This window comes from Manis javanica, chromosome 12 (genome assembly GCF_040802235.1).
Source record: "Manis javanica isolate MJ-LG chromosome 12, MJ_LKY, whole genome shotgun sequence".
Classification (NCBI taxonomy): Eukaryota; Metazoa; Chordata; class Mammalia; order Pholidota; family Manidae; genus Manis; species Manis javanica.
Window position 1 is genome coordinate 67574882 of NC_133167.1, and position 21442 is coordinate 67596323.

The window sequence follows — 21442 nt, forward strand, 5'->3', positions numbered from 1 at the left end:
AGTAAAAAGGCTTTTTTTAACTTTATTTTATTTTTCTCCAATGCTTATTCTTTATATACAACCAAGCTTCTGATCTATACCATTGTCTTTCTCTTTGAAGAAGTTCTTTTAACATTTCTGGCGGTGCATGTCTACTGGTGACAAATACCCTCAGTTTTTATTTGTCTGGGAACATCTTTATTTCACCTTCACTTTTGAAGGATAATTTTGCAGGATGCAGAATTCTAGATTAGTGGGTTGACTCTTTCAGCATTTTAAATATTTCTTGCTTCCATGGTTTCTGAAGGCCCAACAAAATTATTGTTGTTCTTCTGTATGTAAAGTGTTTTTTTTTCTTCTAGTTTCTTTGAAGAGTTTCTTTATCTGGTTTTCTACAATTTTAATATAATGTATGCCTACATGTTGATTTTTGGATAATTACCCATATGTTGTTCTTAGTGTATGTGATTAATTTTGGAAAATAAATATTCATCTTATTATTACTTAAAATATTTCTTCTGCTTCTGTCTCTCATTGGTATTCCCATTACATGTATATTACATCTCTTATCATTGTTCCAAAGTTCATAAATAGTCTCTACTTTTCTCTTTCTTTGGCTTTTTTTCTCTTTGCATTTCAGTTTGGGAAGTTTCTATTGACACCATGTTCAGTCAACTGGTGAGCCCATCAAAGGCATTCTTCATTTCTGTTGCAGAATATTTTATATTTAGCATTTTCTTTTGATTCTTATTTTAAATTCCTGGCCTGACAACTCCATAATCTCGGCCATACCTGAATTTGCTTTGTTTCTTCAGACTGTGTCCCCTTCAAAAATATGTGTTCAGCATTATGCAAAGTCAAGGTCACACTAATTCTCTAGGGTAAAGATACTAGACTAGGAATATAGACATCTTCAGTGAGATCAGTTAAAGGTCAAAAGGCCAGGAGCAACTTCGCCTGGAATGTTTTAGTGTTCCACAAATAGAGAAGGGTATCTCAGCATAACCCGTGACTTCACTGTAAACAGCCCTAGCAAACAAACAACAACCCAGCCCTCCTTGAGGGCAGGGCAGGTGGTACAAGTCCACACCCTAAGCCCTCAGTTCCCAAAAGTCTTCAACTGCCTATAAATCCCCTAGACAACACAACACACTCTCTTGTCCCCTCCTGGTGGGAGTCAGGAGCTCTTTCCTCTCACATTATTTCTGAATAAAAGCCTCTCCCTGGCTCTCCTACCTTGGGTGTTTGCTAAGTTCGTTCTTTGACTCCACAAACAAGAACCCTGGCATCATCTTTGGGGCTCGACCAGGATAACTTCAGAGGTGAGTATTGGCATCCAAGCCTGCCTTTTCTTTCACTGTCCTTATAGAAGGAAGCCATCTGCGGCACACAGCATCAGGCGCTCATCAGCCACTTAAATGGGACTAGCCCGTCTGCCGACCTCAAATTCTCGAGTGACAGGTTCCCCTGCATCTCCCTCAGTGGATCCCCTGTCTCCCTTGGGAGCCAGGAAAGTCACCTGAGTGGAGGCCAGGATTCCCCTTCAGAGGCATCTCCTTGGATGCGAGGGACTGAGTAAGGCCGTGGGCAACTGCGAGATTCTAGGCTGAGGCTACACTTCAGTGGCACCTCAAAGGCCCGCGTGTCTGGAATCAGACCCCGACAGCCCGACTGGGTGTCCATGAGGAGTGTCTCTCTCCCTCTCTGTCTCTAACTTCCAGCCTGCTTCTTCAGGCCACCCTGGCCTCTGTGTGAGGCAGGGGCATTCCTAACTCTCTCCTAACTTCATCAATTTCATGGAACCTGATGCTCACCATCGCAAGGTAAGAGATCTACACTTCACTCTTATTCCTGACTTAATGCTGTACTCTTTATCTCATAAAATGTGTCTGGGCACCCATTAGCCACTTAAAAGACAATTAGCATTGGCTACCAGTGTTAAGTCTCAGGTGAGAGGTTTCCCAGTGTCTCCCGCTTCTTGATCCCCCACAGATGGACGGGAATGTCGGGGAGTGGCTGAGCAGATCCCCTACTTTCCTCTCCTAATCTGCAGACTGCAAGGGCAGACTGGATTAGTAGACAGTGGTCCTGTTTCTCAGTTCGGGCCAGTTCATTTGATAGTGTTAAGTGAACCTCCAGCTAGGCTGCTGCCTATGCAAGAGTCACAGAGGACACCTGACCTCTTGTCTTACAGATGAGATTTCTTACAGTGACTACCAGGATAATTACCATGCAGTGGCAGAAACTGGTGCTTAAGAGTATAGACACACACACACACACACACACACACACACACACACCACCATCATAAATGTCCACAGCAGCCTCTAAATTTTATCTCTGGCCTTGGAAAAAGCTCCCCTGCTCCCCATTCAAAGCAGTTTTCTTAGGCCTGCACCACTTTCTCTTGTGTAATTGAAGTCTTTGAAGTAATCAAACTGAACCCTGAGCCCAACATGTAAATGGCTCTATTCTGTTGACCTCCTTTCCTTAGAGGCAGTCATCCTGGAGCTACGGCATTTTCTTTTCTGCAGCCCCAGTGAAGCAAAACAGGCTTGTGACTCTGACCAAGGCTCTGGCAGCGAGAGGTCACACAGTCCCTGCACTTATCAGACAGGCAGGGGGCTCTCAGGGAATGATTAAGCTTGTGCAAAGAAAACTAGCAAAACTACCAAAAGGTGTAAAGTAGGAGCACACTGGTAAAGTCTCACTAAATCCAGAGCTTCGAGGCAACTCTTGCTGAGTGGGAAGGCAAGAGGGAAATCAAGGCAAGGTGTAGGCCATGCTGGTAAGGAGTGGTTAAATCCAGTAGGCCTGGCAGAGGAGGTAATTGAAAACCATCACCCAGGCTCCAAGGCAAGGGGATGCCCACCCACAGAGAAAAGGTTGACAAGGTGTCACACACCTATCTTTCTCTCTTCCAGGTGGACACTTCCTCTTCAAGTTTAAAGCCAGACACATCTCTGGCATGCATTCTAAATAACTGGGAGCAATTTTGATCCCCAGACCCTGAAAAAGAAGTGCCCTATCTTTTGCACACAAGCCTGGCCTCAATACAAACTCTCTAATAGAGAGGCTTGGTGCCTGAGAGAAGTATACAATATAATAAGGTTATGCAGCTAAATTTATTTTAATGCAAGGAAAGAAAATAGTCAAAATTCCTGTGAACTACTACAATATGAGACTAACTTTCTCCATTTTTTTGGTGAAAATCTATTCTACTTATTAGGTTCATCATTATCTTCAAAAATTGGGAGGTAATTAAACTAGACTCCCTGAAATGGAAGAAATTTATCTTCTGCAATACAGCCTGGCTTTAAATGACTGAAGCTAGAATTGTACTTGCATTTCATTTCCAGCCTCCTGGACACACACGGTCCCTATCAGTTCAGAGCCTTTATCAGCCCTGTTAGTCTGGGGCCATCTAAACCTCAACCCAGTTATGTAAACTGCTGACCCTTAGAGTGTGTTCTTGAAAACTGAGATACTTTTAGTCAAATAAGCTAAAAGGAAAAGAAGGTAATTGAATATCAGTAATTCAAATCTTTGTATCAGTGTATCTGTCTGTGTATATGTTATTTTATGAAAAGTGTTGCTAACTGTAGTCATTACATCTCAATCTGCATGTTTGTGTGTCTAAGCATGTAAATGAAAAATATTTTTCTACCTCTGGATGGTTTTAATAAAATATATTTAAAGACAAGCACTTATGAAAATTGGGCATTCTAAAACTTCCAGAAAATTCTAATAAAAGATATTAAGCATGAATGCTAATTTAAGATGAACTGAAATGGACATGTCCTTATGGTTATCAGCTGCCTAAGTTTACCTAAAGTCATTTAAGTTGATGTTATCTGCTAAATCTTTCAAGAATAAAATGCTTAGAGGCTTGACTTGGTCAAATGTTCAATAAAGGTTTTGTAAGTAATCTAGCATAGTTGTTAGGAATGAGTAAACTAAGTGTAGCAAGTGAACATCTAAATAATAACTGTGTGTTACAGTGTGTTACAGTGTGTATACCTACAAACAGCCTGAGAATTTTTGTAGTTTAGACATATTTTGTGCTTAGTGAGACTGTGCTGCAAAGCACATGGTTCCAGAAATTATAAAATGTGTTCATAAATCTGTCAATCTAAAGAATGCTAGTGTAACAGTTTACAATAGCCTACTTCTCAGTGTTCACTGAAAATTAAAGTTCCTAATGGTTTTAAGTTCTAATTAAAACTACTTGAAATAATAAAGAAAACATTATTTTTCTTTATTATTATACATAGTATAATTATTACTACTGGAGGCAAATTTTGGTACGCTAACACCCCCACCCCTTAAGATCCAATCACCAACGCAGAACACACCCCACCCCCACTCCTTAAAACCACACTTCCTCACCCACCAGCTGCTGGTCCCTCTCTCTGGGGCAGCCATTTTCTCTTTCAGATAATAAAATCTCTTGCGTGGGCCTGTGTCTCCTGAGTCGTTCTGGGTAAGGAGGGTTGCAGCAAAATACCCTTTCAACTACCCCAGCCCAACTCTACTTCTGGTCCTTCTGTGGTGAGAGTGCTCACTGACAGCGCGTTTATTTCTCACTGCTGCTCTCCTGTTACACAGGAAGCCTATGACGTGGTCAAATTTTGGCTTTGGGTGCTGGAGGAAGGAGGCAGTTCCCAGACCCACTGACATCCAGACCTATGATCTCAGGTGTTCCTGGCCTTGGACACCTGTGGCCCATTACCCCGGTGTACTCTCCCCCAGCCTCAAGCTCCCTTATCGTATTCCTGTGAATTCCCTATGGCATTCTTCCTTCCTGAAGATTCTCAAGGGCCTCTGTAACCTTGACTAGAATGGTAGCAGCAATCTCAGAATTATATATTTTCTGTCTGGATTTTAATTTCAGGTGTCAAATGTCTCAGAATCAAAGCTTAATAGCTATACTCTTTTGAAAAATTCCTTTCTCATACTCTGTGGCAAACTGGTTCAGCCCAAACCTCCATCTACAATTAGACCCTTCCCATATAAACACTTCCCTGCCCTTCATCCCTTCTGTGTCCCAGCTACTGAGACAGTGTGCTTCTTCAGCACCTTGCTATTTAATGCATGAGTGGGAAACCTGAAGGGTCAATAGGAATGAATGTAGAGCTACTCAAACACCCTCATATTCACGGAAGTATAATTTAAAGCAACACTGAGCTGCTACTACCTTAGGCATTTACGATCAGCAGACATTTGAAGGTGGCTAACATAAAGCGTCAATCAGGATATGAGGAAAATGGTAATCTTTCTACACAAAGGGACAGCAGTGCTCAGGGAAATTAAGAACAGTCTCTGCCTTTCAGCACATTCCATTCCTGATGTGTATCCACAGGAAGTTCCCCAGACATCTAGAGAGTACCTGGAGGTAAGTACTTACAACACTGGTGTTTGTAGAGGCCAGGGTCAAAGGCAAACTATGTATCCTTCACCAGTGGTGCTGGAGTTAAACAGTCTTAGGCAGGCTGCCTCCAAACCAGCCCCTGAGATGAGGATTTGCATCCAAGCTGCTTATTTGGAGGTGAGTTAAGGAAGCCCCTGTGTGCGAGTGGGAAAGTGAGGTGGGGTGGTTTGAGAATGGATAAAGGGCACATTATTGGCAGGTTACCTCTGTGACCAAAGGGGCCTCACTCCCACCGGAGACTACTGGGGGCCAGTGCTGTCCAGCCTCAGAGAGGAACCACCTGAGCGGGCGCACTGTGGCTGTTCACCCTCAGGCCCACAGTGCCGTGCTGGACGGGGTCCCAGGGACACCGGGCCCAGGGCTGGCTAGCCTGCCCAAGCGCAGGCCCAGAGAGAACCTTCAGGTAGGAAGGCCCAAGTTCATGCATCTGGAAGGCAGAGGTGTGGACTAGAGACAGTCATTGCCAAAGGGAGAGCACAAGGCAGGGACTGAGCCATGGGACAGGCTTTAAAACTCAGGTGGGGGTGCTGAAGAGCTAGCCCGAGTTACAGAGCAGTATCACTGGCATGAATAAAAGACGCAGCAGAAAACAAGACCACATTATATAACGTCACACCCCACACACGTGGACACACTTCACACAGTACACAGTGGCTTTGGTGCAGCTGGACTGGCCATGGGGATGAAGGGAAGAAAGAGAGGAAACGAGACTCCTCACAGAAATGGATGGACAGAGACAGCCATAGCTTGGGGGAATGATGTAAAACTGTCTCTGCCTCATCCAGGTGAACAGGTCTCCCGGTCCTGGAGACCCTCTGAACCCCACCTCCCTCATCAAACACAGGACATCTTGTTAGGCAGGAAAATAGATATGAGTGGGGTGGAGAAGAATAAGGCCAGTAAAGCTCACTAAAAGGGACTCAGAGTTAACCAGTTAAAACTAGAGAGCCAGAAAAGGCTCCCAGAGTTAATCAGTTGAAGCTCCAAAGACCAGGAGTAACTTGGAATGCCCATATATTCCCCAGGTAAAGAAAAGTATCTGAGTGCAGCCCACATCTTCATTGTGTCAATTAGATCATGCCATTGTAAGATTTACTTTAGCCTGCTAAAAGGTCCAGCTTATTCTTTAACTTAACCTGTGCGCTGTTTCTTTTTCTCCTCCAGCCCCTAATCAAGTACTCTGCAACCTGGCAGGAGACAAGCATGATGGTTAATTTAGCACAAGCCCAGCTATAAACAGCATAGTAAAAACAGGAAAGATTCCTTCTTAAAGCTAAGATTGCATTTAAAACCTACTAAGTTAAGAAGTAAGATTCTAAACACACTCTAGCAAACAGACAATAACTCAGCCCACCTTGGGGGCAGGGCAGGCAGTCTTGATTGATATACTCCCAGAAGCGTATCATGGGAAGGAATCCAGCAGTAAATTTCTTATGTTAAGCTAATTTTCCAGATTTAACCTGGAGGACTGAAAAAAAGAGAGACTTAATGTCTATATCAAAGATAAACATCTTGAGACCACTTAACAAGAACACACCCCAAGCCCTTTATCACATTCCGGAAAAACCTTTAAAAGGGGAACCCCCAATCTTTCAGCGCACCTCTTCTCTGAGGTCACCCATACATTCTCTCCCTAAGTGCGAAACTTTAAATAATACTTTTACTCTGCTTCATTACCGTGTCTCTGCCCTTCAACTGAGGAAAATGAACAAAGGCCCCCTAGCACTCTGGCTTCAGGCTCCGTTCGAGCAAGAACGGGGCCAAATACGAGGTCGCACCTCTGGCGGCCTGTGGCCAGTGCTGCTCGGACAATGGAGCTCGCCACGCTTTCTCAGAGGACAGACCTGAGTGAGAGGTGCACCAGGGCAGCCCAGCGCCCACAACTACATTTCCCAGGGATCCCCTGTGATTCTAGACTCTGGGCGGAGCAGTGACAGCCGTGAGGGCGCTTCCTGTGCCAGCCCTGCGGGTGCGGGAGCTGCAGGCAGCCTGGTTCCAGGTCCCAGCCCTGGAGGAGCTCGGTAAGTGACCTGTTTAGGCTTTGAAACTGGGCTTAATCCCATCTCAAATGCGAGTTCAGGCACCAGATGCCACGCCCAGCCTGCCGTCAAGGCCTAACGTGGCTCAGAAAGTTTGGCGGACACACTTTGAAGCACTGTGCGGTGACTGGGGACAGCGAACGGTGACTCCCCTCGCCCCTCCCTGGGAGGACAGCAGAGCCTTGAGCCAGACTGTGGGTTAGACGCTCAGCCACACCACAGGCTGTGAGGGCGGGCACATCCCTCAGCGTCTCTAAGGTCAGTCTGTTGGTAATGGGGCTAGTTAGAGAGCTTACTTAAAAGGGTTGTTGTGAGGATTAAAAGTGAGTGTACAGGACAGCTGGACGTGCACGCCGAGTGTGTCAGGGAGCTGGATCCCCATCCCGGTGAACTGGGACAGCCATGCCCACCTGCTCTGTCCCCACATCGGTGTGTCCCGAAGGGCCCAGTTAGTCCCGCAGGCAGTTCCTGCTGCTCCCGCGTTCGCGAGTCTGAAATTCCCAATGACCCCAAATGCCCAGGGGGCCTGGGTCGCGCTGTCCGCCCTGTTTAAGGGGATTCCCGGGAAGGTTCCACTGTGTCGGGAGGGGGCCTGGGTGGGGTGGTCTCCAGGCGCCGTAAATGACAGGAACCAGCTCCTTCCCCGTCAGGCTGAGTCCGCCTGCCCTGAGCACAAGCGAGCAAACCCCACGGCAGAGGGCAGCCCGCGCCGCTGTCCGCCGGCCGGCCGGGCTCCCGCCCTGGACGGGGCTCCGCCCTGCAGGGTGCCCACTGCCGCAGGCCCGCGGGCTCCTGGTTGGTAAGCTGCTCTTTGCTGCCCAGGGCCCTCATTCTCGTTTCTCAGTCACCGCACAGCTGACCCAGCCTCTCGCTCTAAAGGAGTTTGTTAATCGTCAACTGTCAGCGCCATCTTCCCCAGGGACCTGTCGTGTCTGCTCTGCATGGGTTTAAAAAGTTCAGAGGCAACTTCAGAACCGGCGGACTTCACTTCGGAGTCTGCGCTTGCGCGCCTCCCGAGGAAGCAGAGGCCGCGCCCAGGACGCGCAGCGCTTCCTGCCGCCCGTGGCCTGCCCGAGCCGGTGGCTGCAGCAACGGTTCCCGGACGGGGCCTGGGGGGCCCTGTGCCGGCCCTCAGCGCACCAAGCCCGTGGAAGGAGGGTGTGGGTGGGGCTTGCCTGCGACTCCTCCTCCTTTTCCATCCAGAAAGTCCCGGCGCTGCCCCCTCGTCCCTGGGAGGGCCTCGGGGCCAAATGAGAAGGGAGGGGTGGGAAGGGAAACAAAGGGAGGGAAAAGAAAATTTTTAAAAAGAAAAGGAAAGCACACAGGAGAGTGTCTCAGAAGCACTTCTTAAAATCTGTTAAATGACAAAAAAGCGATCAAGTAAATTTAAAGATCTAATTGGCTTTATTAAGCATTCCAAAATTGCGCATCATCCCCTCTAGAAAGTACAGGGGTCACTGAACTGCAGAAGAGACTTTTAAAGGTACGGAAGGAGCAGGAAAAAGGATATCAGCAGATTCCATTGTTTTAAGCAAGGTCACCCTCCTAAGGGGAACAAAAGGGACCTACGGGTAAATTTCCTAGTGCTGAGCAGGAAATTCCATGTTTACAGAGTAAGGTTATATCCTGAGGGCTGGAACTACAGTTAGTTTAGTTAATACCCAAACTTAATACGTCTTGGTTTGCTGACACAGAGCCATTAACATGAGTGACTCCGTCATTGGCTTGTGCTTTTCTTTTTAACAATTCTCCCCTTATGATCAGACTCTGCTTAACTGAGAGATGTGATCAGAATGTGAGGGCAGTAGAGCCCCTCTCAGCTACCGCTCTGAGATTCCCACAGGATTTGTCGATCCTGTGTGTGGTGGTGTAAGTCCGGGGAGAGGAAATCTCGGGGAAAAATACCTCTAAAAACCGAAATCACTCAAAGGGAGAAATAAAGTTTAAAACCGGCTTTTTGCTCTCAAACTGCAGTCCGGCCCATCTCTCCGTCTCTTGCTCAAAACAGCTGCAAAACCAGCCCTCCCCCTCACCGCTCAGGTACAGATAAGCCCTCCTTGCCCAGGTAATTACCCATTGATATGGAGATGAACTTCTCTCCACCCATGAGCACCTATTGATATGCAGATGAAAGCCAGGCGAGACTTTCTGGAAATACTACAATTTTACCCACAGGTGTTCATGGGCCATGAAGTTCCTGCATAGTCTCTGTGATGTTTCACAGGTTACAACTTCAGGTTCACAATTTTTCAGTCATTTTCTTCACTCCTTTTCTGACATTCCCCAGTTTCAGGGAGATTGGTTGGTTGGTGGTTAATGGCTGCAAACATTCATGTAAAGCTTTTATGAGAATAAATACACTGTTAGGCTGCAGACACCACTGTGATTATTATTGTAAGACCTACCGGCCTTATTCCGGTCTGCGCTTCCCCCCCAGTGAGGAGACGAAGGCCACAGCAGATCGATGCAACAAGCAAGAGGTTTATTATTATTCCAGCTAGCTGGGGTCCAAGTGTCTGCCCAACACAGCAGGTTTCAACAAGGACCCCAAGCACTCAAAGCCAAGGGTTTATATAGCATTTTCAAAACACTTAACTCATAGTAGTTTTCCACAGCTGTACATTATTTTTGCAAGTCATACATCCTGGGGTTAAGCGAGAGCAAGATAAGACCACTCCTCAATTGTTAGGGAGGCTCTGCAAGATAAGCTTGGTACGTAAGATTAGCTGACCAAGGTTAGCTGACCAACGTTCACAGCTGCCCACCACCCGGTGTTCATGATTAGCTTGTTTTTCAAGGCCTTACCCAGTTCCAGTTTTTCTAAGTCACATACTCAGAAAATGGCTTCTAGGCCCTTAAGATGGCTACGCTTATGCTAACCTATTTCCATTCTTACAATTATAAGCAGGATATTTCCAAACGGTTGAAAAGTACTGCAGAGCCATGGGGAACCCAAGACCCAAACCAATTGAAATCAAATAAATCAGAGAAAGACCCTTCTGAAGGAGTCACCTTTTTAAACAAAGTGACTTGTTCTGTGATCTAAGGAGTCTCCACTTCCCCAGAGGTGTTAATCCAGATAACAGCAGGTGGTGTTGGCCACTCAGCTAGAAGAGTAAACACTTTGGCCAGAGTCTAAGGACCTTATGGGTGGTGATTGTCTCGCAACAGTCTGTAATACCGTCCAGAGTCAAGAGTCATATTCTCACATTTATACCTAACCGGGGAACTGTGGCCCTGCCTACAGAAAATCCTGAGTCATCAGTACCCCCTGGTCTTTTCTAATGATATAAATCCAGGGGAGTTGACCAATGAGAAGTTTACTTTGCCGGTGAAAGCTGAGGCACACAGTTGGGTTTTCTGCAAGCTTGAAATAAAAGATTGCTCTGAATTCCAGTGACCTGGGAGGTACAGATGAGGACAGTCACCTTTCCTGGCCAAGGCTAGAGTACAGGAAGGAAAAAGAAGGAGAAAGGGTTTCATGTTTAGTTAAGTATGAAGTCTTGACCTGTCATCCTGGGCAGAAACAGGCTACCTCTGTAGGACTCCAACCTCCCTGAGAAATAAGTTAGCCTAAGAGTAGCCATCTTGAAGCCCAAAAAGCCATTCTGATATATGACTCAGAGGGAACAACTGAAACCAGGTAACTCCTCTGGAAAAACAAGTTAATCAATCATGACTGCTGGCAGCGCTAACCTCTCGGTTAGTTAATCATAAATGCCGACCCTACCTTGCTACACCCCCAGGACGTGGCACTAACCCAGAAATCGTAGGTTTGAAAAATTACTGCCTTTGTAGTATTGTTATCTTGCTATGTAGTATTGTTACCTTGTTATTACAAAATAATCTGTAACCATAGTAATTCTCTAGGGCTGAATGCCTCAGAAAATCCTATATAACCACTTAGTTGTAAGTGCTCAGGGTCCTCGTTGAGACCCGCTGCGACGGGCTGACTTGGACCCCAACTAGTTGGCTTCTGAATAAATTCCTCATGCTTGTTGCATCAAGAAACGTCTTTGGTGAGTGATTTGGGGCGGCGCCTTCCTCAGGGGAATCCAACACCTCAATGCCAGCTACTTCTCTGCTGATTCAGAAATCGCCATTTCTGTACCAGATCAGATGTTAGGCAGCACCTTCTTCAGCTGTAAGATGCATACCCAAGTGTAAGTCCAGGGAAAGGAAAGCCTTTGGCAAAATACTCTAAAACCAAAATCAGTCAAAGGGAGAAATAAAGTTTAAAACCCTTTTATTGCTTACAAACTGCGATCTGGAGCCATCTCTCTTTCCTGCCCCAGCAGAAGCAAAACCAATCCTCCCCTCACCTCTCAGGTACAGATGAGCCCTCCAGTGCCCAGGTAATTACCCATTGATATGGAGACGAACTTCTCTCCACACTTAAGGAATGCCTATTGATATAAAGATACACTGAAGTCACACTTCTCTCCACCCCTGAGGATTCGCATACAGTAAGGCCAGGAGAGATATTCTGGAAATATTACAATTTCACTCATAGCAAGGCTTCAATGCCTTCCTGATTTTGCAGCAGTGCCCATGGCTAGGAGCACTTAGTAAGGTCTCTTCCAATGAGGTTCAAGGGCTATTTTTCTCTAAAGATGTTTCCACAATACCTAGTCACCAGGCTTTAAACTATGGCCAACAGGATCCTTGGAACTGGGGTCCAGAAAGGCTGCTTTAACCTGTTGATGATAGACCTCAGCATAAGACATTAAAGACTTAATGGTAGCTGGTCATACTAGCATGAGAAAACAACGGGTCAGCAGAAAGTACATATCCACAGACACTGGTCTGCTGGTGACCATCTCCTGTGGAGTGTGGTGTGTTTCCAAAAGGGGGCTACTGTGAATAGTCAGCAAGACCTCAGGCCAGGGAAGTCCAGGTGTTTTGTCAAGTTAGGGATTTTAAGTTTGAGGATCCCATTAGTTCTTTCCCCCTGCCTGATGCCTAAGGGTGGCAAGGAAAGAAGTCTGCAAGGCTCTCTTAAGGCTTGTATATGATTTGCCCGGTGAAGTAGGTGCCATAATTGAAGGGCCCCCACCAGTAAGATGGTGAACTTCCAGCTTCTCTTCGGGGTGCTCGGTTCCCGCCGGCACCACCTGAAGCCCAATCACCTCTCGCCCCCCTCCCAATCCCAGCACCTAGCCAATAGCCACCAGTCCCCTAGAAGTAACACCACAATCACCCCATGCCCCTTCCTATATAACCCAGCACCTTTCCCTAATAAAGCGGAATTCTCTGGTAAATTGCTGCTGTGTGTCGCTCCTTTCCTTTCATTGGTGCCGAAACCCGGGAGACGGGACACCCCAACTGGGCCCCGTCTTTCCCCCAACACCAGCAGCAGCTTGCCCTCGTCCTCTTTTTCCAGCGCTGGCTCATCACACTCACCACTCCCACTCTGGCCTTTAGGTAAGTTTTCCCCCAGAGTGGGCCACTCTTCCCCGAGCTATCGCAGTGCCATTGACCGTGATCGTCCAGCAAGGCTCTGACACTCGGGGACGAGGAGGGAACTCTCCCCGCCTCCGGCCTTCACAGCTGCAGCAGACCCTGAGGCCCCCCTCCAACAGCCATAAATCGCCACCTCTGGCCTTCACAGCTGCTGAAGACCCTCAGGCCCCGACCCCTCCAACAGCCATAAACCCTGCCTCAGGCCTTCACAGCTGCGACAGGTCCTCAGGCCCCTCCTCCAACAGCCATAAACGAGGTGACTCATTTGTGGATGAGAACGCTCCCTTTTCCCCCTTCGTCCTACTGTCTGCCGAAATCCGTTCTGTCCGCCGAAAATTCCTAGCGCTACGTACCTCGTGACTCCGGCACTCTGCCTTCTTAGGGAAGTCTGGGTGACGACCCACACTTCCTAAGAAATTCTGACTCATATACAAGTTTCCCGCAGACCACCAAGGATCATCGGGGATGCCCTTTGTCTCCTTGCCGTCAGCCTCCAATCCGAGGATTTCCGTTTGTCTTCCCCTGTTTGTCTCCTTCTCTGTCCTTTAGCCATGGGAGCCTCCTCATCCCTCCCTGAAAGTTCACCTCTTGAATGCCTGCTTAAGCATCTGGCTACCCTATCCCTGACACCTGATATAAAACCAAAACTTCTCCGTAAATACTGCTCCCAAGATTGGCCGACATACCCCCTAGACAATAATGACCAATGGCCCACAGGGGGAACTCTTGATCCTAACATCACTCGCGATCTCTTCAACTACTGCCAGTGCCTGAAAAAATGGAAGGAGATTCCCTATATCGAAGCCTTCCGCCTCCTCCTCCCCCCGCTCCCCCCCCAAGTTCTCCTAGCCTGCAAGCCGCCGCCCCTGCAGAAGCCTCCCATTCACTCCCTTCCCCTTCTTCTCCTACAACAGCCCTTCTCCCTTCCTCCCCAACCATCTCCTCCCCCATCTCACCTCCGCATTCGTCCCCTGCAGATTAAGCCTGAGCCTTTCAGCCCCCCTTTAACTAAGTCCCGGGGGCCTCCTCCGTCTTTGTCCTTATCACCTGTTTCTCCCCTGTTAGAGACCGCTTTTGTCTTCTCACGTATTTGTAAGCAGTATAAGAAAGCACCTTCCCTGAACGCAGCATGATAAAGCACAAGCTTGAGAACAACCAGTGCAGTCCTTGGAAGTTATCTGTCCTCAAAAACATATCTTGTCCTCGAAGACGGGCCAAGACTCCTCAATCTGAAAATAGGGAGACCTTGAAGATGTGTAGAAACACCGCCCCTGCTTCTAGCTATGCCCTTCCCCTACTCGCCGATGTAGCAAGAATGGAAAACAAAGAACATTCTGTTTATGCATTCCATAAGTAACTAACAGGAGCCCTGCTGTAGCTCAGTTGGCAGAGCATGGGACTCTTAACTTCAGAGTTGTGAGTTTAAGCCCAACTGGAGCGGCAGAGGTAAGCAGCTGGGCTGCTGGCTGGCGACGCGTGGGAGCGTCAGCCCTCCCAGTTCTTTCTTTCTTTCTTTATTTTCTTCGCCCCCCCCTTCTACACTTCAGGAACTGCTCGACTAGGCGTGGCTGGACTGCATCACTCCCCCACAGACTGAGCCAGAACCCTTCAGTCCCCCTCAGACTCGGTCCTGAGGGCCTCCCAAAATTATCGCCCCCCCCTCTGGGACGTAGCTTAGACAGACTCACTTAAGCCCTATTACAGTATACCAGCCTAGACCCAGAAACGCCTGACAGAAGACATGTCCTTATGACATACTTCCTAGCTCAAAGCTACCCCGACATTAAAGCTAAACTCAAAAAGTTAGAACAGGGCCCCGCTACCCCACAGACTGAGATCCTAACAGTGGCCTTTAAAGTCTTCCATAACCGGGAGGAGGAGAGAGAACACCGTAAACAAAAGGCTGATCAGGCCAATTTCCAAATGTTAGCCCAGCTGATAAAACCAAAACCTGGGCGCCCTTCTACAAACAAGCACCCCCCAGGAGCTTGTTTCAAGTGTGGACAAGAACGACATTCATCAAGGGCATGCCCCTCCCCCAGATCTCCTACCACCCCATGCCCCAGATGCCACAAAAAGGGCCACTGGGGGTCTGATTGCCCAGCCACCCGAAGGGGAGGCTGGACGAACAACCCCCATCCTAAGCCCGCCGTAGTGGGGCTGGCAGAAGAAGACTGACGGGGCCCGGGGGCTTCTTGCCCAACCATTTCCATCACCAAACAGGAGCCCAGTGTTACTTTAATAGTAGACGGTCGCCCCCTTCCTCCTAGATATAAGAGCCACCTTCTCAGTCTTGCGAGAATACCAGGGCCTTACCACACCTACCATTACTCCTGTAGTCAGGGTAAGAAGTAAACAGATTTTCCCATTAAACCCCCCCCCTTTTATGCACAATCCAAGACAGTCCCATACCTTTCTCCCACTCCTTCCTAGTTATGCCCCAGTGTCCCATCCCTTTACTAGGACAGGACATCCTTTCCCTCCTCCATGTTTCCATAACTATATCCACTCCCACAGCCCCCAGTACTCCCTTTCTGATGGCCCTCATAGCCAACTACCCCCCTCTACCCAATGAAAGCTCCGGTTCCGCCCTCATACACCCTGTAAATCCCAAAGTTTGGGACATTACAAGCCCCTCTGTAGCTCTATGTCCTCCTGCCTCTATCAAATTATGTGACCCCTCTCAGTATATCTGTCAGGCCAAATATCCCCTAACCACTTCAGCCCTCATAGGCCTCCAACCCATCATTCAAGATCTCTTAAACAAAAATTACCTCAGATCCACTCACTCCCCGTTTAATACCCCCATATTAGCTGTTAAAAAAACCTACGGATCTTTCCGCCTCATCCAAGACCTTCGCCTCATCAACATGGCCGTTGTCCCTATCCATCCCTTAGTTCCAAATCCATACACCCTTTTATCGCAGATCCCTGCCTCGGCATCCCACTTCTCAGTCCTAGATCTCAAGGACGCATTTTTCTATCCCTCTAGACCCCTCCTCCCAAGATTTTTTCATCTTCACCTGGACAGACCCATACATAAGACATTCTAAACAACTCACTTAAACAGCTTTGCCACAAGGCTTCCAAGATAGTCCCCATATTTTTGGACAGGTCCTGGCTCAAGACCTCAAACAGTTTCATCATGATCACTCTGAGTCCACCTTATTACAATACGTAGACGATCTTCTATTCTGCAGCCCCTTGTGGGAACAGTCTCAACTTGACGCTGCTTCCCTACTTAACCTACTAGCTTCTAGAGGTTACTGAGTATCCCCCATCAAAGCTCAAATCTCTTCCCCTTCTGTCACTTACCTCGGATTCCTTCTGTCTCAACAAAGAAAGTCCATTACCTTAGACAGAAAACGACTCCTCTCTGACCTGCCCGTTCCCAAAACCAAGACAGAAATCCTTTCCTTTCTGGGCCTGGCTGGGTATTTTAGAGCGTGGATCCCTAACTTCTCCCTGTTGGCAAAACCCCTATACGACCTCAGCAAGGGGCCCCCTGAAGAACCATTATCATCCTTACCCTGACACTCCTTCATTAAGCTCCGTCAAGCCCTTGTAGAAGCCCCAGTTCTCTATCTTCCTGATTTGTCGAAGCCCTTCTCATTATACATTCATGAGAGGTCCAGTCAAGCTCTAAGAGTCCTAGGCCAATATTATGGCCCATCCTTTGCCCCAGTAGCTTATCTCTCCAAGCAATTAGATCCCACAGTTCAGGGATAGGCCCCCTGCCTACTAGCATTAGCCGCTAGACAGCTCTTGCAGAAAGAAGCTCATAAACTGACATTCAGGGCGCCCCTTACCATTCTGTCCCCACATCACCTAAAAGATCTCTTAACCTACAAAAGTTTACACTCTCCCTCCCTCCAGACTCCTGACCTTACTGTCCTCTTTCCTCCAAAATCCCGTTCACCCCCTTTGCCATCCATACCCGAATCATGACTTTTTCCTCCTTTACTGCTCTCTCGCTTTTTTTCCTCATTCCTATTGTCTTCCCCACCACCCCAGCCTCCTTTGTATGGCAATTCAAAGTCAGACAGACTTACACACAGCATCAAACAAAAGTTACTGCCCTCATTGCCACACCAGACTGCCCTCTGAAAAGCTGCTCTGAGCCTTTATACCTCCACTTTCCTCCCTCCACCGAAGTGTTCACTAGCAGCTACCCTTATTCTCCCTACCTCTGCTTCCTCTATGACCAAAGACAAGCCTATTGCAGGTGATGGCAAGACACTTCCGGGGGATGTCCCTACTGGTCTTGCACCATTCACTACATGAGTAACTCCCGGTACCCACAGTATTACTCCTCCAACCATTTCATGAAATATCCCAACGGCTCATTCTCCTTATCAATCCCGGATCCCTGGGACTCTTGATGGGCCACCGGAGTCACAGCCTCAGTTTACTATGGGGGGTCCTTGACCCCCCACGGTACCCTTCATATCTCTCGAAAGTATGTTCCCTCTCATTCCCAGATCTCTCAAGTGGCATCAGGTATCAGACATTCTGAAAAAGTCATTATCCAAACTCTTGATGGCACCTCTTCATCTTCTTATTCCTCCTACTCTTGGTTACAGCTCATTCAAGACACCACCATCTTTCTCAACCACACCCTCAACACCGCCAATTGTTTCTTGTGCGCATCACTACAGCGCCCACTGCTGGCTGCCGTGCCCCTTAATATTTCCAACTACTCCTTCCATGCAGAAGGACAACCCCTCCGTCCCCTGGCAGGCATACGCCTATGGGAACCAGAATACACAGATAATCTCACCATCCACCACTGTGTAAGCCCAACTCCACCCCCCTCCAGCGCACTTCACTGCCTCTCTATCTACACCCCTACCTCTGGCTCTAAGACTTTTACGCAACCGGGACACTTTTTTTGGTGTAGTGGCAGTCTTTTCAACTCACTGCCTCCCAACTCCAATACACCCTGCATTCTCATCACCCTAATTCCACAGCTTACACTTTACAACATGGCAGAATTTCTTGAGCTCCAACCTCCCTTGCCCTCGCACACAAAAAAGGCTGCTTTTCTTCCCATCATGGTCCGTATCTCTTTGACCACCTCAGCCATTGAGGTAGGGTTTTTGGGAGAGGCCTTGAGTCACTCTCTATGGGCAATTAAAGATCTCAACGCTAAACTTGAGGGAGCCCTGACATCCACTGCCGATTCCCTAACCTCTCTCCAAAGACAGGTCACTTCGCTAGCTGTCACCCTTCAAAACCGGCGGGCCTTAGATCTGCTTACAGCTGAGAAGGGCGGCACCTGCATCTTCCTTCAAGAGGAGTGCTGCTATTACATCAACGAATCCGGCATTGTGGAAACTGACATCACCAGACTCACCAACTTTGCCTCCAGCCTCCACTCTGCTTCCAATTCCAACCCATTCTCTTCAACACTAACAAACCCCCTCCTTACCTGGCTCTGGCCCATTGCAGGCCCCATAATAATCATTCTTCTTGCCTGTCTCTTCTTACCCTGTATAATAAAGTTCATCAAATCCCAAGTCAGAAAAATCTCTAATCAAACTTTCAACCAGCTTTTACTCAGGAACTATCAGCTTCTGGCCACAGAACATCCCTCACCCTCACGTAACCTCCTCACCACACGCTGAGATGGACCCCTCTCTCCTCACACACGCTGAGATGGACCCCTCTCTCTGCTAGAAACTGTTCCTGGAAACAATGGCCACAGACGCCTGGCTCCTTACACCCATATCCTCTTGGCACCATTGGAATCAACAAGTCCTCGACCTATAGTTACAGAGAACCTTCATTGATTCCCAACCTGAAGAAGTCCACATCTACTCGTCCTTACTGTGGGGAGTCCTATCAACCCTTTCCTCCCAAGCCTCAAGCCCTCACTCCCTTCTCTGCCCCCATTCAGCAGGAAGCAGTCAGAGAGAAAGCAACATCCACAACCTCATAGAGGAGAAATGGGGGAATGAAGGGCCCCCACAGTAAGATGGTGAACTTCTGGCTTCTCTTCGGGGTCCTCGGTTCCCGGCAGTGCCACCTGAAGCCCAATCACCTCTCGCCCCCCTCCCAATCCCAGCACCTAGCCAATAGCCACCAGTCCCGTAGAAGTAACACCACAATCACCCCATGCCCCTTCCTATATAACCCAGCACCTTTCCCTAATAAAGCGGAATTCTCTGGTAAATTGCTGCTGTGTGTTGCTCCTTTCCTTTCAATAATCACTGGGGATTACAGAATATCCCAAATAGGAAGCACATTTTCTATCAGTTTTGTTTCTCCTATTGAGACAGGGACCATGAGATTAGACAGAGTAGGGTGAGCGCTCCAGAAAAAACAAGGCAAGATACTTACAGTCAAAGCAATGCAACAATGTAAAGAAAGTCCCCTTCGAAACTCTGTGTTCAGCATTATGCAAAGTCAAGGTCACACTAATTCTCTAGGGTAAAGATACCAGACTAGGAATACAGACATCTTCAGTGAGATCAGTTTGTAAGATAAATTCTAGCTGAAGCAAGCAGGTGACAAGAGGCAACAAAAGAGCCAGGCAGTTTATTTGAGTGAAATTCCGGGGTGATGTTCCCCTGTCTGGCTATCACAGGCCAGGGAAGTCACACTCAGCAGGGCAGGCAGTGAGTTTTTAAAGAAGGCAGGGGGAGGGAGAGCAAAGGTGTACAGTGACACAGGGATTGGCTCACCTAGGGTACATGGGGGTCTCTCATTGGCCTTTAGCCAGGTACTGGAAAGTTACCACTACTCTTCTAGCTTGGGGGAGGGCTCTAGTTAGGAATGTTGTCTGATCAGGCTCTGGAATGTTGTCAGACCTGAACCTGTTGATCTCTTCACCTTGTTTGGTGAGGCCTGAGCTTGTCCAGCAGGCTCATCCCTTCCTCTGGAGCCTCCAGCCTTACACAGTTAAAGGTCAAAAGGCCAGGAGCAACTTGGCCTGGAACGTTTGAGTGTTTTGCAAGGGTATCTCAGCATAACCCATGACTTCACTGTAAACAGCCCTAGCAAACAGACAACAACCCAGCCCACCTTGAGGGCAGGGCAGGTGGTACAAGTCCACACCCTAAACCCTCAGTTCCCAAAAGTCATCAACTGCCTATAAATCCCCTAGACAATACACCACCCGGGTGCTCTTGTCCCCACCAGCGTGAGCCAGGAGCTCTGTCTGTCCTCTCACTGTATCTCTCAATAAAAGTTTCCCTGGCTCTCCTACCTTGACTGTTTGCTAAGTTCATTCTTCAACTCCACAAACAAGAACCCCGGCATCACTATGAGAGCATATGTGCATCCAAGAAACACACATACAATAACAGGAACATATTGATAACCTGTGCTAAATGAACATATTGATTCAGAGGGAGAAGGTCTGAGGCCTCTGGGAAAAAAGTAATTTTTTTCCAGGATTCAGAACCTGACAGGTCAGGCTTTGCTGGTAGACTGTTTTACAATTTTACAGCAGTCTCCCAACCAATGTCAGTTCCTAACTGGGGTCATCTTAAGTGCACCATGGTGGCTGAAAGAATGTAAAAACAAACAAATGGGGTGCACCAGGGAGCTGGGAAGAACCGACTAGGTGTCTTGGGTTTCCCATAGCCCCAACTGTTGTTTACAGCCATTGTTTTACCCATCTAAACCTCCGATTCAGGAGCAGACTGCTGCCATGTTCCAAGGACATCAGGATGGCCACAAGGGATCACATTTTGCAGAAGCAGAATGCACCTTGTCCTCACATACACCCTGTTTCTGCCTTTGCAAGAAAGTCTATGGGGCTATTTCCCTCATGGTCAGGTCTTAGTCCTTTTAGTGTGGGCCTCACTTCTGACAACAGCGATTTCAGAAGGTAAGAGAATTGCACATAATTTCTAGAACACTTATGTACCTCTACAAATACAATGTAAAGAAAGCTTAGTATTGCTGCTTATTTGACAATGTTTTCCATGTAATATAACATCCCAAATAAACTTACTTGGCTTAACAAATGCTTGGAATGTTTGTTTCTCCCAGGTTAGGAACTACGTCATTTAGAATTTGATTTGGGAAAGTGTGTTGAAAATATCAAGAATATTTTTAAACACATGGTCAGATAGGATCATGGGTCACTATGAAACAGTGCTTAGTTATCCATTTAACCAAAGTGACCATTAAAGACTTCGTAGGGAAATACATAAGGTTACATAGTTGCTAGTGAACTTAGATCTTTTAATATTGAAAAGATTCAATTTTCTTAAGAAATCAAAGACCTCACAGACACAACATAGAATCTCTTTTTCTAGGCAGATACATTAAAGATTAAAGAAAAACCTTGTTTTCAATTTCTTATTATGAGTAGACCAAAATTCTAAGAAAACTTTGACCTCTTAACAGAAAAGCCAGATTCTATTCTTGCACCAATGTAGTTTTGATACTAAAACTAAATCTCAGTAAATTCATTTTAATCTTAGCCAGCTCTACCACACAAGAAACTTCCTTTCCAAAGACTTTTTTCCACCCATTTTCTACAATTTTCTTTTTTTATATTTAGATTTTGTCCAAA

The 21442-nt window shown here is 47.3% G+C and overlaps 1 long non-coding RNA gene across 1 annotated transcript; it reads left to right on the plus strand.

Moving 5' to 3' along the window:
- Window positions 1-7178: 7178 nt before the first annotated feature.
- LOC118971802 (uncharacterized) lies at window positions 7179-9402 on the plus strand. The gene is made up of 2 exons (XR_012123726.1): window positions 7179-7707; window positions 8272-9402. It is a non-coding gene; the product is annotated as an uncharacterized lncRNA (long non-coding RNA).
- Window positions 9403-21442: the final 12040 nt, after the last annotated feature.